Source organism: Monodelphis domestica, chromosome 1 (assembly GCF_027887165.1).
Source record: "Monodelphis domestica isolate mMonDom1 chromosome 1, mMonDom1.pri, whole genome shotgun sequence".
NCBI lineage: Eukaryota > Metazoa > Chordata > Mammalia > Didelphimorphia > Didelphidae > Monodelphis > Monodelphis domestica.
The window spans coordinates 567,965,988-567,980,491 of record NC_077227.1 but is presented as its reverse complement, the minus strand read 5'-3'; the positions used below and the strand labels follow the sequence as shown (position 1 = coordinate 567,980,491).

The 14,504-nt window shown below is 36.5% G+C and overlaps 1 protein-coding gene and 1 long non-coding RNA gene across 16 annotated transcripts in view; one reads left to right on the top strand and one right to left on the bottom strand.

Moving 5' to 3' along the window:
- Positions 1-14,504, bottom strand: part of LOC103092677 (actin, cytoplasmic 1-like) — a 106,249-nt gene that overhangs the window by 3,012 nt on the left and 88,733 nt on the right. For 7 of the 15 annotated variants that reach the window (XM_056813413.1, XM_056813407.1, XM_056813408.1 and 4 more), the window contains 2 exons: positions 9,455-9,524; positions 427-498 (listed from right to left, as the gene is read on the bottom strand). The exons of 5 other annotated variants lie outside the window; for them this stretch is intronic. The gene's annotated coding sequence lies outside the window, so the exon portion shown is untranslated. The remainder of the gene's footprint in view (positions 1-426; positions 499-9,454; positions 9,525-14,504) is intronic. 3 more of the 15 variants (XM_056813411.1, XM_056813414.1, XM_056813410.1) reach the window with 2 other exon arrangements.
- On the top strand, positions 8,088-10,855 carry LOC103092352 (uncharacterized). Its single transcript, XR_458863.3, has 3 exons — positions 8,088-8,147; positions 9,629-9,926; positions 10,633-10,855. It is a non-coding gene; the product is annotated as an uncharacterized LOC103092352 (long non-coding RNA).

Here is a 14,504-nt window from a genome sequence, read left to right as displayed (position 1 = left end):
GAACACAGAGACTTTCCATGGTGGGAAATGAGGTTAAGTCCACCTGGAGTAGGTAGCTGATAATCAACCCACAAACATTTTTAAGTGCCTATTGCTTTTCCAGGGACAGGGCTAGGCAATAAGGCTACAAAGGCTGAAATGGTATTCTTTCTTAAGGGGTTTAAGTTCAATGAGTGAGGAAGATATGTATTCAAGTAGATCCAAAATAAATTACAACGGAAGAGTGGAAGAGGAAAAAACCTTATGAGGTAAGGCAAATCAGGAAAGTGCCACACAAGGTGGCACTCTTGATTCCAGCTTTGAAGGCAGCTAGGTGATCCAAGGGATAGAGTACTGGCCATCAAATTAGGAAGACTGAGGTTCAAACCCAGCCTTACTTACTTATGTGACTCAGAACAAGTAACTTATTTGAAGTCTTTTACTGACCCCTCTTCTGTCACTCTTGCTTTTGGTATCCTTGGCTGTTGTATTCATTCACCCGTCCTCAATTTCTATTGCCTGTGATGTGATAGACGGAAACATGCATACATAGTTTTATGTATCTATGTATATATATGCATGTGTATAATATATACATACATATATTATTTTGGTCAACTTTAAAGTAACACATTTTTTTTAAAAGAGAAGCATTTAATCTCATCAGGACTAGTTTTCTTTCTAAGAATGTTTCAAAGGTATCTTTATTACTGAAATTACTTTTTTATGATTAAGATTAGATTTTTAGGGCCCGTCACTCTGGATTGCATTCTGGATTGCTCTTTGGAAGCATTATTCCATTCCCTCTTTCAGTTTTTGGTGGGTACAGAATTATTCTGTTATTCAATTTTCATTTTCTTTGTATTTGAAGATCTTTCTCCCAATCTTTTGAAGATCTTGTATTTTTTAATGGAATTATTAAATTTAATGTGTGTGTCTTGGAGTTTGTAGCTTTGGGTTTTTTGCTGTAGGTGATTTATGAATTATTTCAATTGACATTTAGTTTTTGATGTTCATTTTCTTTTTTTATTTTAATTTTCTTTATTTGTTTGTTTATTTATTTATTTACTTATTTATTCATTCATTCACTTATTTAAGAACCCTTACCTTCTGTCTTAAACTAGTACTGTGTATTGGTTTAAGACAATGGGGGGTTAAGTGACTTGACAAGCATCACACAGGTAGGAAATGTCTGAGGTTAGATTTGAACCCAGGACCTCCCATCTCTGGGCCTGGCTCTCAATCCACTGAGCCACCTAGCTGCCCCTATGGGCAGTTCTCTTATGTTGTTTCTTACATTATGGTCTTCAGGTTTCTTCATCCTGTAATGTTCTTCTAGGTGACCTAGGATCATTAGGTTGTTTTCTACATATCCTGTTTTTAGTTCAGTCTGTTTTAAGAGGATAGTGAGCAGACTTTCTTTTAGTGTTATTATTTTTTGGTTTTGTTCTTTAATACTTTGTAATTTGCATTCACTATCTATGCTTCTCCCTTTTGTTTCTCTGCAACTTGCCTTTGCAGCTTCCAGTTTTTCTACTCTTCTCATTATTTTTTCCGTGCAGGCTGTAAATTCTCCTAACTCTCCTAATTCTCATTTCTCTTTCAAACCAGTCAGGAAGAATGTGTTTTGGTTGCAGGTTCACCTCACATTTTTCTTTATTTTTCAAGATTTATTTATATATATATATGCTTGAATTCATGTTCTATGTCTGAATACGATATTTCTTTTTGTTGTTAATGTTTTCCCTTCTGATTTATCTGCTTATGTTCAAGATCTTTGAGTTTTCTTCTTCCTGAGGTCTTTGATAATTTTAGTCTTCCCCTCCTTAGTTTTCTTTCTAATTTCCTCATTTGTAAATTGGAGATAATAATAGTACCTTGTTAGGGTAGGTATGAGGATTAAATTACATGTAAAGCTTTTTAAAAACCTTAAAGTGTTAAACAAGTATTACTATCACCACCATCATTATCATTATTATTTTTATTGATATTACTAAGGATTCAAGGAAGCAGAGATTAAGAGAGAGTACATTCCTGGGGCAAGGGGATACTCTGCGCAAAGTTATAGAGACAGGATAGACAAAGAAGGGATTGACTCCTCCATGTATTGAGTGAGGGGACCCTTCAAAGGATGGGGGGGGCACCTTATCATACCTATCTTCCTCAAAACATACCCTGATGTAGTCTTAAGGGAGTGTTGGCTGAAAGTCCATTTCCTACTCTTATCTCTCCCAGTTTCACAATAAGTATATAGGATCAAAAGGTATACACAGGTTTATAACTCATTGGGCACAATTCCAGATTGCTCCCCCAAATGCCTAGATCAGTTCAGAGTTCCACCAACAGTATGCTGATTTCCTTACAGGAAAATACGTTTCACAAAGGGACCTTAAAGATGATCTGGTCCAGTCCTTTCATTGTAACAATGAAGAAAATGAAGGTCAGAGAAATTGGCTTACCCAAGGTTTCACAGGGAATAAATGACCAAACCATGATGAAATTTGGGTTGTTGACTCCTACGTGTTATGTTCATGTCACCATACATGGCATTTTCATACTGAGAGAGAGTAAGAACTGGCAAACTGCCAGCGAGTCATGTTTTCGACCCACTCAGTGATTGGTGCTTTTTGCTCAAAGGCAGGAATGAAGCTCGACATGATTTCCAAGTGTCAGGGAGAATTATTTGCTCTAGGAGCACCCGCCTTTCAAAGGAGAGAGAGGAGAGAAATAGCAGCTATCAGAGCTGGCTGAGAGGGTGGGGAAAAACCTGAGTGAGTCATTGAGTTTTGGCACTATCTCCACCCCTGCTTGGCATTGACAGTCAGCCTGTCTTTTAACCTAACTCTTTGCCTCTCCTGACAAGGGCATTCTCCTTTACCTGAAGCCTTTCCCTAAATAGCCTGGTTCTAGATTAGATTATGAAATTCATTCCTATCCAGGCACCCTTGGCAAGGGAGTGATCATTTCTGGGGGCCCTAGGGTTCCACTCTGGCACTCCTGGGTCTGATCTGAGAGGAAGCAGTTGCTTCAGGGTGTCCTAAGTTCTAGGCAGTCTCTGTCTCCTCCTGGTTCCTCCCTTAAGCTCCTTCTGGTAGTGCCAGCTAAGTGGTGAGACAAGTTGTCTTTGCCCGAAGGAACTACAGCTGTGGGTGTGAAAGCACAAGGGATAATATCCAGGATCCTGTTTCTCACTGCCACAGTTACCATGTCTGGGTGAGATTCATCCATAACACTTACTCAGAGTCAGCATGGAATGAATATTTTCAGGCTGATCCCAAGAGAAATATAGAGAGTTGAGTCTAGGTCCTGCCTCATTTTCTACTCCACTGAATAACCTGTCTGGGGCAGCTAAGTGACGCAATGTGGATAGAGCACTTGGGCTTGCAGTCAAGAAAACCTGAGTTCAAGTCTAGATTCAGACATTTAGTGCCTGTGTGAGCCTGGGAAAGTCATTTAATCCCTCAGTTCCTCATTTGTAAAATGGGAGACACTGGAGAAGGAAAAAGATAAACCATTCCATATTTTTACTAAGCTGTTTATGGGGTCATTAAAGTTGGATATGATATAATGATCAAAAATAACAAAGGGTAGAGATGGAATGTAGTCATTCAAACACATTTTTGAAAATAACCCATAAGCTTGCTTGGAGACTTTTTAATACCTCTTGGAAACCAGACATAGGTTTGTCATATGGGAACCTTTCTGTAGAGAGCTGGAATGAACCTTAAAGACCAACTAGTTCAGCCCCCACATTTTTACAGATGAGGGAACTGAGTCCCATGCATTTCGAATTAAAAAATGTTGAATTCGAAGCCATGTTAGAGGCAAATTACTAAAATTTCATTTTTTGGAAATTTAAAGGTAGCCAAAAGGCAAAATGATAACAATAACATTACTAGCTAGGATTTTATGTAGCATTTTAGGTTTCACAAAAAGTTTCATCATTATTATCTAATTTTATCCTCACAATGACCCTGGGAGTGTTTTGTTGTTGTTATTCAGTCATTTTCAGTCACCTCTAATCCTTTGTGACCCTTTTTTGGAATTTTCTTGGCAAAAATACTGGAGTATGTGCTAAAAGGAATAATGAGCTGGAGGAATTCCATGTGAACTGGACGACCTCCAGGAATTGATGGAGAGGGAAAGGAGCAGAACCAGGAGAATGTTGTACATAAAAACTGATACATTGTAGCACAATTGAATGTGATGGACTTTTCTACTACCTGCAATTCAATGATCCAGGACAATGCAGAGGAATTTATGAGAAAGAATGCTATCCACAAAGAGAAAGAACTTTGGGAGCAGAAATGCAGAATAAAAACAACTGCTTGATCACATGGTTCGATGGGGATATGAATGGGGATGTAGACTCTAAACGATCACTCTCTTGCAAATATTAATAATTTGGAAATAGGTCTTGATCAATGACAAATGTAAAAACCCACTTAAATTGTTCATTGGCTATGGGGGGAGGGATGAGGGGAAGAAAAGAAAATGAATCATGTTACCATGGAAAAATATTCTAAATTAATTAAATAAATAAATTTTTTAAAAAGGTAAAAAAAAATACTGGAGTAGTTTGCCATTTCTTTCTCCAGCTCATTTTAGAGATGAGGAAACTGAGACAAATAGGGTTAAGTGACTTGCCCAGAGTCACACAGTTACTAAGTTTCTGAGACTAGATTTGAACTTAGGTCTTCCTGACTGTGGCACTAATCTTGGAATTAGAAAGAACTGAGTAATGATCTTTATTTAAGATGCTATCTGTGCAACTATGGGTAAGTCTCTTAACCTTTCTGGGTTTTAATTTCCTGTGTTTCTGAGGTCCCTTCTGGCTCTAAATCCATGAACCTATGATTACTTAGTCAAGGTCACAGGTAGTAAATAAAAAAAAAATCAAGACTGGAACTCAGGTCTTTTGTTTCCATATCTTATACTCTTTCCATCACATCATAGAATCTTTGAATATCATGAAAAAAAAATAAATAATGAAGAAGATTACAAATCATTTCTCTGGGGGAGCTTTAGGGTACAATCACAAGGTGCCTACTGTCAGACTTAAATTTCTATTTGTGATAGGATGCTATAGAGAAAGGTAGAAGGAACCTTAGAAATCCTCTAGTTTAAATTTCTCAAGAGGAAACTGAGAATCAGGGAGATCTGAATTTCAGATTGCTTTTTCATTAAAGATCTCAACAATCTGACACTCCTTTCCCTACACGTTCAATTTTATTTCATTTTACTCTCCTTCATGAACTCTACCTTTCAATGTCTGGTTGACCCTGTATCCTATGATATATTCAAAGGGTTTATGATTAGACTTCATAATTTCTGTTCTCCATGCCTTTGCTTGATATTTACCACCTTCATGACTTTTTGTCATCCTCTAACCTGGAAAACTCTTCTTTCTGTCCTCTGCTGAAATTCTACCTACATTTCAAGGACTAGATAAGGTACCACTCTCCTTATCACATTCTGCCTAATCTTATCATCTATCATGTTCTTGTTTTATTCTTCCATTAGATTGTGCATTCCTAGGAACCTTCATCCTTGTATCTCTTACCCTAGGAGCTCAATAAAAGACAGCTAGTGAACATAAGGTATATAGTGCTAGACTTGGAGTCAAGAAGACTTAAAGTTTGAATTTTATTTCAGGCATTTTGTCATCTGTGAGACTCTGGATAAGTCACTGAGCTCTCTCCATCTCAGTTTCCTCATCTGAAAACAAAAATGTTGTATCTGTTTTACAGAGTTGTTATGAGGATTAAAAAAGAAAGAACACACATACATACACACATATATATTATACATACTCACATTATATCTGAGAATCAAATAAAATAATATTTTTAAAGCACTTAGTGTTTGGCACATAGCAGATAATAAAATCTCTGTCTCTTCATATGTACACATATGAACATGTATATACACAGAGGTATATATCTCATTATTACTTTATAAATTTTAAAGTACCAAATAAACATTAGCTATTATTATTATAAATGTTTACTAAATGAAGAAATGACAAAAATACAATCCAAGCTCTGATGTTGTTTCTCTTATGGCTGGACAGACAGTATAGAGAGTTTCTAGCAAGTTCAGTTTTTTATGGGTTTAATGCTGTGGTACAAGGGAAGGCAAGATGATCTAGGTTCAAACCCTATCTTTTTAACCTATGTGAGATTGAGTGAGTCAGCTAACCTCTCTTGGATCTCATATTCCTCATCTGTAATATGAGGGTTCTGGGCTAGAACACCAAAAAGGTCCCTTCTATTTCCAGAGCTAGTATTATACTTTGATCTCAGAAAAGAGCAAAAATATGGCAAATTTCTTGAACCTGTGAGCGATTCTAAAGGAGGAGAGGAAAGGACTGAGGATACTTTGGGCCTGCATTCACATTCACACATATTGGATCAATTAATTTAGGGTGTTAGAGCTATAAGAAAGTCTTCCTTGTCCAACTCTTTTATTTTCTAGAGGAGAAAGCAATCGTAAAAAGGGCATAGAGTTCTCATATCCCAAATATATATATAAATCTTTGGCAAATCTAAGCAAATATTAGCTGTTCCTCAACTGATAAATTGTTGAAAGGTATGACCAAATGGTTTTTGGATGAAGAAATCAAAGCTATATATATGTGTATATATATGTATATATATAGCCATATTAAAAGTGCTTTAAATCTTTATTGATTAGAGAAATGTAAATCTCACATCTGTTGGAGAAAATGACAAATGTTGGATGGAATGTGGAAAAATGGAGACACATATACTGTTAGTGGAACTGTGAACTGATCCAACCATTTTGGAGAGCAATCTGTAATTCTGCCCAAAGAGGTATAGAACTGGGTATATCTTTTGTTATGGCAATACAACTATTAGTTCTGTTTTCCAAAGTGATCAAAGAAAATGGAAAAGAACCTTTGTGTTCTAAAATATGTATAATGGTTCTCATTGTGGTGGCAAAGAACTGGAAGTTGAGGGGATACCCATCAATTAGAGAATGGCTAAACAAGTTGTGGCATAGAATTGTGATGGAATACTACTTCCTGGTAAGAAATGACAAATACATTAATTTTTTAAAAATACATGAAAGACCTATGGAAAATTATAAACAGTGAAATGAGCAGAACTAAGTAAACATTATATATGATATCAGAAATATTGTTTGAAGAATACCATGAATGTCCACCTCCAGAGAAAGAATTGATAAATAGAAATATATGTGACATAATTATATTCATAAATCTAACATAACATATACACACACACATATATATATCATATATATGTTTTGTCAAATGATGCCTTTCTCTAGTGTGGAAAGGGAGATAATGAAGAACTTTATTCTAGCAAACAAATGTATTTAAAAAAAGGAAAACAAAAAAAAAACACAAGGGGATTGCTCAAGCTCACATATAGTGGCAGAGGGGGTGATCAGAACCTAGGTAAATATTTTGACTCCCAGCCCAAGGTTCCTTCTACTGTACTCTATTATCTAATTATGAGTTATCTTCAACCTATAAAGACATTGATACTCATGCAGATATAAAAGGGATCACTTTGATCTCTTCCTAATGCTAGGAATGTGTACGTGTATGGGAGTTCTAGAAGGACCTATTGGTATTATTAGATAATCCTCAAATAATATAAATAACTTTTCCTAGGATTACTTCTAACAACCATCTTTACCCATGTCACCCTCTCATCCTAATGGTGACCCAAGTCCCTGCTTATACTGCAATGAATAACTCCTGCTAAATACTATCCCTACCAACAGTGGCCTAGTTGAATGTAGGCCAACTATTGAACTAAGGAGAAGAGGCCATTGTGGAGACATTGAAAAGACAGAATCTATAGGTTTTAATATACTTGATGTAGATTCACCAAGTCTGGCTCTCTGCTATACCTATAAGTCCTCAGATACCAATAGGGCACTGGAACTTAGGGAGGGGAGGATGGAAGCAATCTCAATGCTATTTCCCTAAAAGCAAATTACCTGGTCCCAGCTATCCCCTCTACTTAAAAAAAATCATTTCCTCCCCACCCCAAGCCTATTGATGATCATACTCCTGATTATGATGTAATTAGAGTGTAAAATTTCTGCCTGGGAGAGGATATCAGTAGTTTCTTAAACAGGGGGTCTCCGGGTGGGCAAATTGCTTTGAGGTGAGTGTTAGTGAGGGAAAGGAAAGAAGAATGAGAAATCCAAAGGTCAATTGCCAAGTGGTTAGTCCAGAAAAAAGAATAAAGAGATTTTTAAAAAATTGTATTAGATTAGGGGAGGAGTAGAGAGAGAGAGAGTGAAATATCAAACTGGTCTATAGCTCTTTTGTTTAAATGAAGATTGAGCTATTGTAGGGAATAACCCTACTATGTTCTGTTAAAGGGGTAATTTATAAGTGCCTGGCACACTTATTCCATTTTTGGAGTAGGAAGATCTCCAAAGTTAAATTTTATTTCAGATATGTAATTCCCCAGTAGAAAGTTCAAGTTTATCTTTTCTATTTACTATGTGAGTATAGTTAATTCTGTTTTCTTATCTGTAAAACAATGTCTGGGTTAGATGCTCTTGAGGAGGCTTCTAACTCTGATTTTTCTGTGGAATAGTTTCCACAAGTTCTAGTCCCCTAATGCTTATTGGCAGAGTGATCTTGGACAAATTTACTTTTCCTTCCTGGAACTGTTTTATTATCTATAAAATGAGAAAAATGGTTCTACTACAAATTCCCCAGGAAAGATCTCTGTAAACCTTAGAGAGCTTTAGATGTGAAGTATTACTATGAAGTTTTTTCTATTTCTATTTTGCTTTGATCTGGTCCAACAAATAGAATGATCTGAAAACTAGGGAAAGATCATTTAGAGGGAATTGAAGCTTAAGATAGATGAGATGATGCATTTTTAAATTCAAGTGTTTAGACTCTGAGGAATGACATTCCTGAGGGGTGAGATAAATTGTAGATCCTAGGACACTATATTTAAAAATGAAAAAAAGGATCTTTGGGGTAATTAGGTCCAGTCTCCTCATTTTATTGATGAGAAAACCAAGGCCCAAGAGATGCAAAGTCACTTATTTGAGTGGAAGGAGTCAAGATATACATTCACATCTATGCCTCAGATAGTGGCCTCTAGGAAATCTTAGAGAATTGGGCATGTGGAGAGGGGAATATTTTTAAACCCTTCTCCCCCACCAAAAAAAAGTAAAGGTGCATTTTTTAAATTACAAATGCATCATTTAATTAAGTTAATAAATTACCTTTCTAGAGTAATGCCTGATTCAAACCCAGTCCTAGTACAAATATGTCTACTATCATTTAGATCAGAACCTAGTGGAAACTCCTCTGTCTCCTCCTTGAAGTAGCCTAACCCAGGGAATGTTAAAGACGTCTTAGGGTCTCTATAATCTTGCTTCCTTCTGTTTTCAGAATAGGGATAAAAAAGAATTTAGAGCAACAAAGTGCTCAGAAATCACTTACATTTTCATAAACCTTCCATATTTTCTTGAATTGGTTTCATCCAAGTTATCCCTATTTTCTTCCTTCTCCCCTAAAAAAGAAAACACCAAGTTCTGCCACCACTCAACAAGGATGTGAAGATTACAGAAAATACTGTATTAATCCAGGGGATTTTTCCTCTTCTTTCTTTGACAGGAGGCAGCTCTTTGCTGAGCCTACAGTTGATAACATATTCCACTTTCTTCAATTACACCTGGCTTCTGCTCTGCATAGAAGCAAAGGGAAACACAAAAGCTCCTTTCTCATCGCAGCCTTCTTTCTTCCATCTCCATGACCAATCATATAGGAAGCCTGCCTCCCAGAATTAGGGAAGAGTCCACAGTCCCCTGGAAGTCCTCCTGATTCTTCTTTTTTCCAAGTTACATATCACCCACCATGCACCTCCTCTACCTTATGCTTCTGGTCCTTATAATTCTCTGCCAGATGCAATCAGGTAAGCCCTTGAATTCCATCTCAGAGATGTTAATTTAGGAGCTTAGAGCTGGTAGACTTATTGCCTCTTCACCTCTGCCTCTTAGGATAATTTAACTTCTTTCAATGATCATGTCAGATACCTTTCCTTTCAGATGGCACCTTTCTTGATTTCCTACAATTTTTAGTGATTTTTCCTCCAAATGTCTTTTATCTTTATAGATGGTTTTTTCCCCCTCTCCGTAAAATAGAAGCTCCAGGAAGGAAGGGTCAGTTTCAATGTTATTTTGTTGTTTTTGTAAACCCAATGCCTAGCAGAGTGCCTATAATAATTCTTTTATTTGGCATCTAAAGACCTTTACACCTGCCCCTCTTTCTGCCTTTCCACTCTTCTGTCCATTCTCTTGTTTCTATATGATCCCCAGTCCAGATCTGTATCTTCTTGGTGGGCAAATAAATAACTAAACCTCTCAGTCTCAGTTTCCTTATCTATAAAATGTGAGGGTTAGCCTAGATGACTTCTGTATTCTTTCTAGCTCTTATACAATCATATGATATTATGGCCCTTGTGGGTCCTTTTAGCTCCAAATGTATAATCTTTCATAGCAACCATAGATGACTGCCATCAGGGTTAAAAATTTGGCCTATGTTCCCAGTCCATCCCCTTTTCTCATTTTTCCTAATGTCTGAGCCAGGTCCCAGGTAGTAACTTGCATTTCTTTTTACAGTGGATGGGAAGAATTCTGAAATTTCTTCTTGTTATTCTTATTGGGGCATCTGCCGGAATAAAAAAGAAGATAAATGTACGCCCTTGCCTGGAAGATGTCCCAGTCCTAAGAAACATTGCTGCAAGAGAGGACTTTAATCTTTTATGGCAAAAAACTGGAGGATTTGGAGAGATTTCTCTCTGAGTTACCTTGTGCTAAATAAAACTAACAATGTTTTATTTCATGTTACTTAGTCAATAGTTTGATTTAAATCAATTCATTCATTATATTCCTAAACTATGTACAAGGGCTCTGTGCTCAGTTTACAAAAATATATAATAGTGTCTTGAATCTTCTTGGTAATATGGAACAGTTGGAAAGATACTTGGACAGGGTATCAGGATACCTAGGTGCTTATATTGACTCTTCCTCTAACTAGCTCTATGATCTTGGGCAAGACAATTTAACCATTTTGAGTTTGTTTTCTCATCTGTAAAATGGGAATAATACTTCTACTACTGAACCTCAGAAGAGTGGTACCAGTGAAGAGAAAGAACTTTGTAAACTTGAAAATCCTAAAGAAAGGTGATCTATTATGATTATTTTGACTAGAACCATTGCTTCATCAGTGTAACAAGCTCTCAGGAAAGAACTCCTTCTACCTATGCGTATCTGTGTCCACTTTGCAAAGAGTGCAGAAGTAGAGTGGGTCATAGTGGTTAGAAAGTGAATTCCAGGAAGACCTGGATTCAAATCCTACTTCTGACACATACTCTACCCTTACATATTGGTTAAGCCTGGACAACTCACTTTATCTCCTAGTATCCCAGATCATTTTCTAAAATTTTAATTATTTTATAATCATAATGAAGGATAAAAGTTTACTTAGGTGCTTTTTGACATTGCTATACAACTCTATGTGTTGATAGAGAAGAAGGAAAGGGATAAAAAGGGGAATTTCTAAGAAGAGATGGGAATCAGTGAGATACCAATTAATAGTAAGATGTAAAAGTTGACTGGAGTGTTATTCTTCCTGTTTCCCTGCTCCCATTGCCCTCTGAGAGTCTTAACTTTTAGGTATTAAACAAGAAGTTGAATCTAGTTGGGTTATTGTGGTCCTGATTTATTATTTATATATTTTTAAAACTCTTATCTTCCACCTTAGAACCAATACTGTATATGGGTTCTAAAGCAGAAGAGTGGTAGGGGCTAGGCAATAGTGACTTGCCCAGGGTCACATAGCTAGGAAGTGTCTAAATCCAGATTTGAACCCAGGACCTCCCATTTATGGGTCTGACTCTCAATTCACTGAGCCACTCACCTGCACCCTGTGGTCCTAATTTAAAGAGGTTGAGAGAAAAGACCAGGATGAACTGCAGGGATAATGTAGTATCAGAGGATTATAGAATTAAAACTGGAAGGATTCAAACCCTTGAAGGATGAGGTAGGCAGGAACTTCTTTCTCACCAGACATGAGACAGTTTGAAATAGAGGGAGGAAAAAGGGCATAGAATGGAAAATCTCTCACTGCCCTGTGACATAAAATCATATTTGAACCTGGTGACTATAATTTGAACAAAATGTGTGTGCCAAGTTATAACTTCCCATATATTATATATTATATATTATATATATATATATATATATATATTATATAACTTCCCATAATTATCAAACTCAACTTCCCATCAAACAGTCCTTTTCCTATTTCCATCCCTTTGTATTTGGTTGTTCCCTACCTGAAATAAGCTTCTTCCTCAACTCTATCTTTTAGGATCTCTAGTTTATTTCAAAGTTCACTTTATGTACCATCATCCACATGAAACCTTTCCTAATTCCCACCAGCTACTAATGCCTTCCTTTAAAGAATTACCCTGCACCTATTTAAATACTTATGTATGGGGTCGAGGAAATTCTTTGTTTTGTTTGTATTGTTTATTACCAATATTTTTGTGTGAATCCATTTATTTCCTCAGCCACAGTAGATAATTATTCAAGGAAGTAATTGATAATTACTCCCAGCCCTTTTGTTCTTTTTATCCTATAAATAAAAAGCAGCCCATGCAAGACCTTCCTCAATACATGCTCTTTTGGTCCTTACTATTCCTCTCACTGAGATTTATGGTGATATGGTCTAACATAAGGGAAACAGTAAAGACCTAACTGAAAAAGTTTATATATATGTATTTTTCTAACTAAATATTAATAAACCTGCTAACATCTCATTTCGTAAAATGCTAGAGAGGGGTGGGTCAGCCACATTTCCCTAGCTTAGTGAAGCTTTAGGAATCCACCCACCTGAGTAGTAGTCCTTCCTCTCCCAAGGATGAAGTAATGGTGGAGGAACTGAGATCTCTAAGACTATCTTTACAGTTTTGAATAAAATGTTTGAGCAAAGTTACAACTCCCCATAGTACTCAAATCCTGTTTCCTTCCTTCCTTTGCATCCTTCTCATATACTCAAGTAATTCCTTTGCCTATCTATCAACTTTGTGGCTCCACTCATAGTTTTTATCTAATTCCATTAAAATAAATTTCTGCCATGGTTCAAATTCTAACACTTGAGAGTTAAGGATTGAATTTTAACGAAATGAGACAGTAGCCAGACACATTGTTATTTCAGTTGTTTCATTTGTGTCTGACTCTTCATGAACCCATGTGGGATTTTCTTTTTTTTTTCTTTTTTGGAAAATTTTATTAATTAGTTAATTTAGAATATTTTCCCGTGGTTACAAGATTCATGTTCTTTCCCTCCCCTCCCCTCAACCTCCTCTCATAGATGATGCACAATTCCACTAGGTTTTACATGTGTCATTGATCAAGACCTATTTCCATATTATTAATATTTATATTAAGGTGATTGTTTAAAGTTCACATCCCCAATCATATCCCCATCAACCCTTGTGATCAAGCAGTTGTTTTTCTTCCGTGTGGGATTTTCTTGATGAATATAGTGGAAATATTTACCATTTCCTTCTCCAGCTCATTTTAAAGATTAGGAACTGAAGAATATATAGCTAGTAAGCATTTGAGACCAGGCTTGAACTATGAAGCTGAGGCTCCCTGATTCCAAGCTCAGTCCTCTGCCACTGCACCACCTAAGCTGTCTCTTAGCCAAGCATAGTCTTTTAATATTACAGACTCATTAAGCTGATGCAGTTTCATAAGATCTTGTGAGCACACCACTAGACTGGAAATTAGGACACCAAGGTTTGAATTCTGGAATCTGTCACTAACTAGCTGTTTGATCTTGAGAATGTCCTTTTCCTTTTCTGGGAGTGCTCAGAGAGACTGGAGAGAGTTTCCACAAGTGGAAAATTAGGGAGGAGAGGAATTATTAGCCTAAATAGACTCTTAAAATCCTTTCAAGCTCTGACATTCTATGATATCACTCAGTCACCCTGGAGGAAGGGCTTGACACAGACTTATTGTTATCCAGGCTTCTTTACAGTTAAAGCTATAAGGCACCAAAGGAACAAAGAAGCTTAGTTGTGTTCAGATGATTCAATCAGGCTATGAAAAGTCTGTAAATCCAAACCATAGTGATCAATAAATTAATTGGCAACAGCTTAACAAATCAGCATTTAAGTGCCTACTTCTTGTCAGGCACTGTGTTAAGTGCTTTACAATTATTATCTCATTTAGTCTTTACAATAAGCATGTGAGATAAGTGCTATTATTATCACCATTTTATAGTCTAGAAAACTGAGCTAGAAGTGAATTAACTGCTTTGGCACCCATTTAGGAATCAAGAAATTAATTGTCTGGGACAATTCCAGGTCTGACACCAGTTATATGAACTTGACCAAATGTCCTTCTCTAGGTCTCAATTTCTTTCTCTGCAAAATGACAGGCTTGGACTAGATAATTTCCAAAGTTCTTTCCATCTTTGA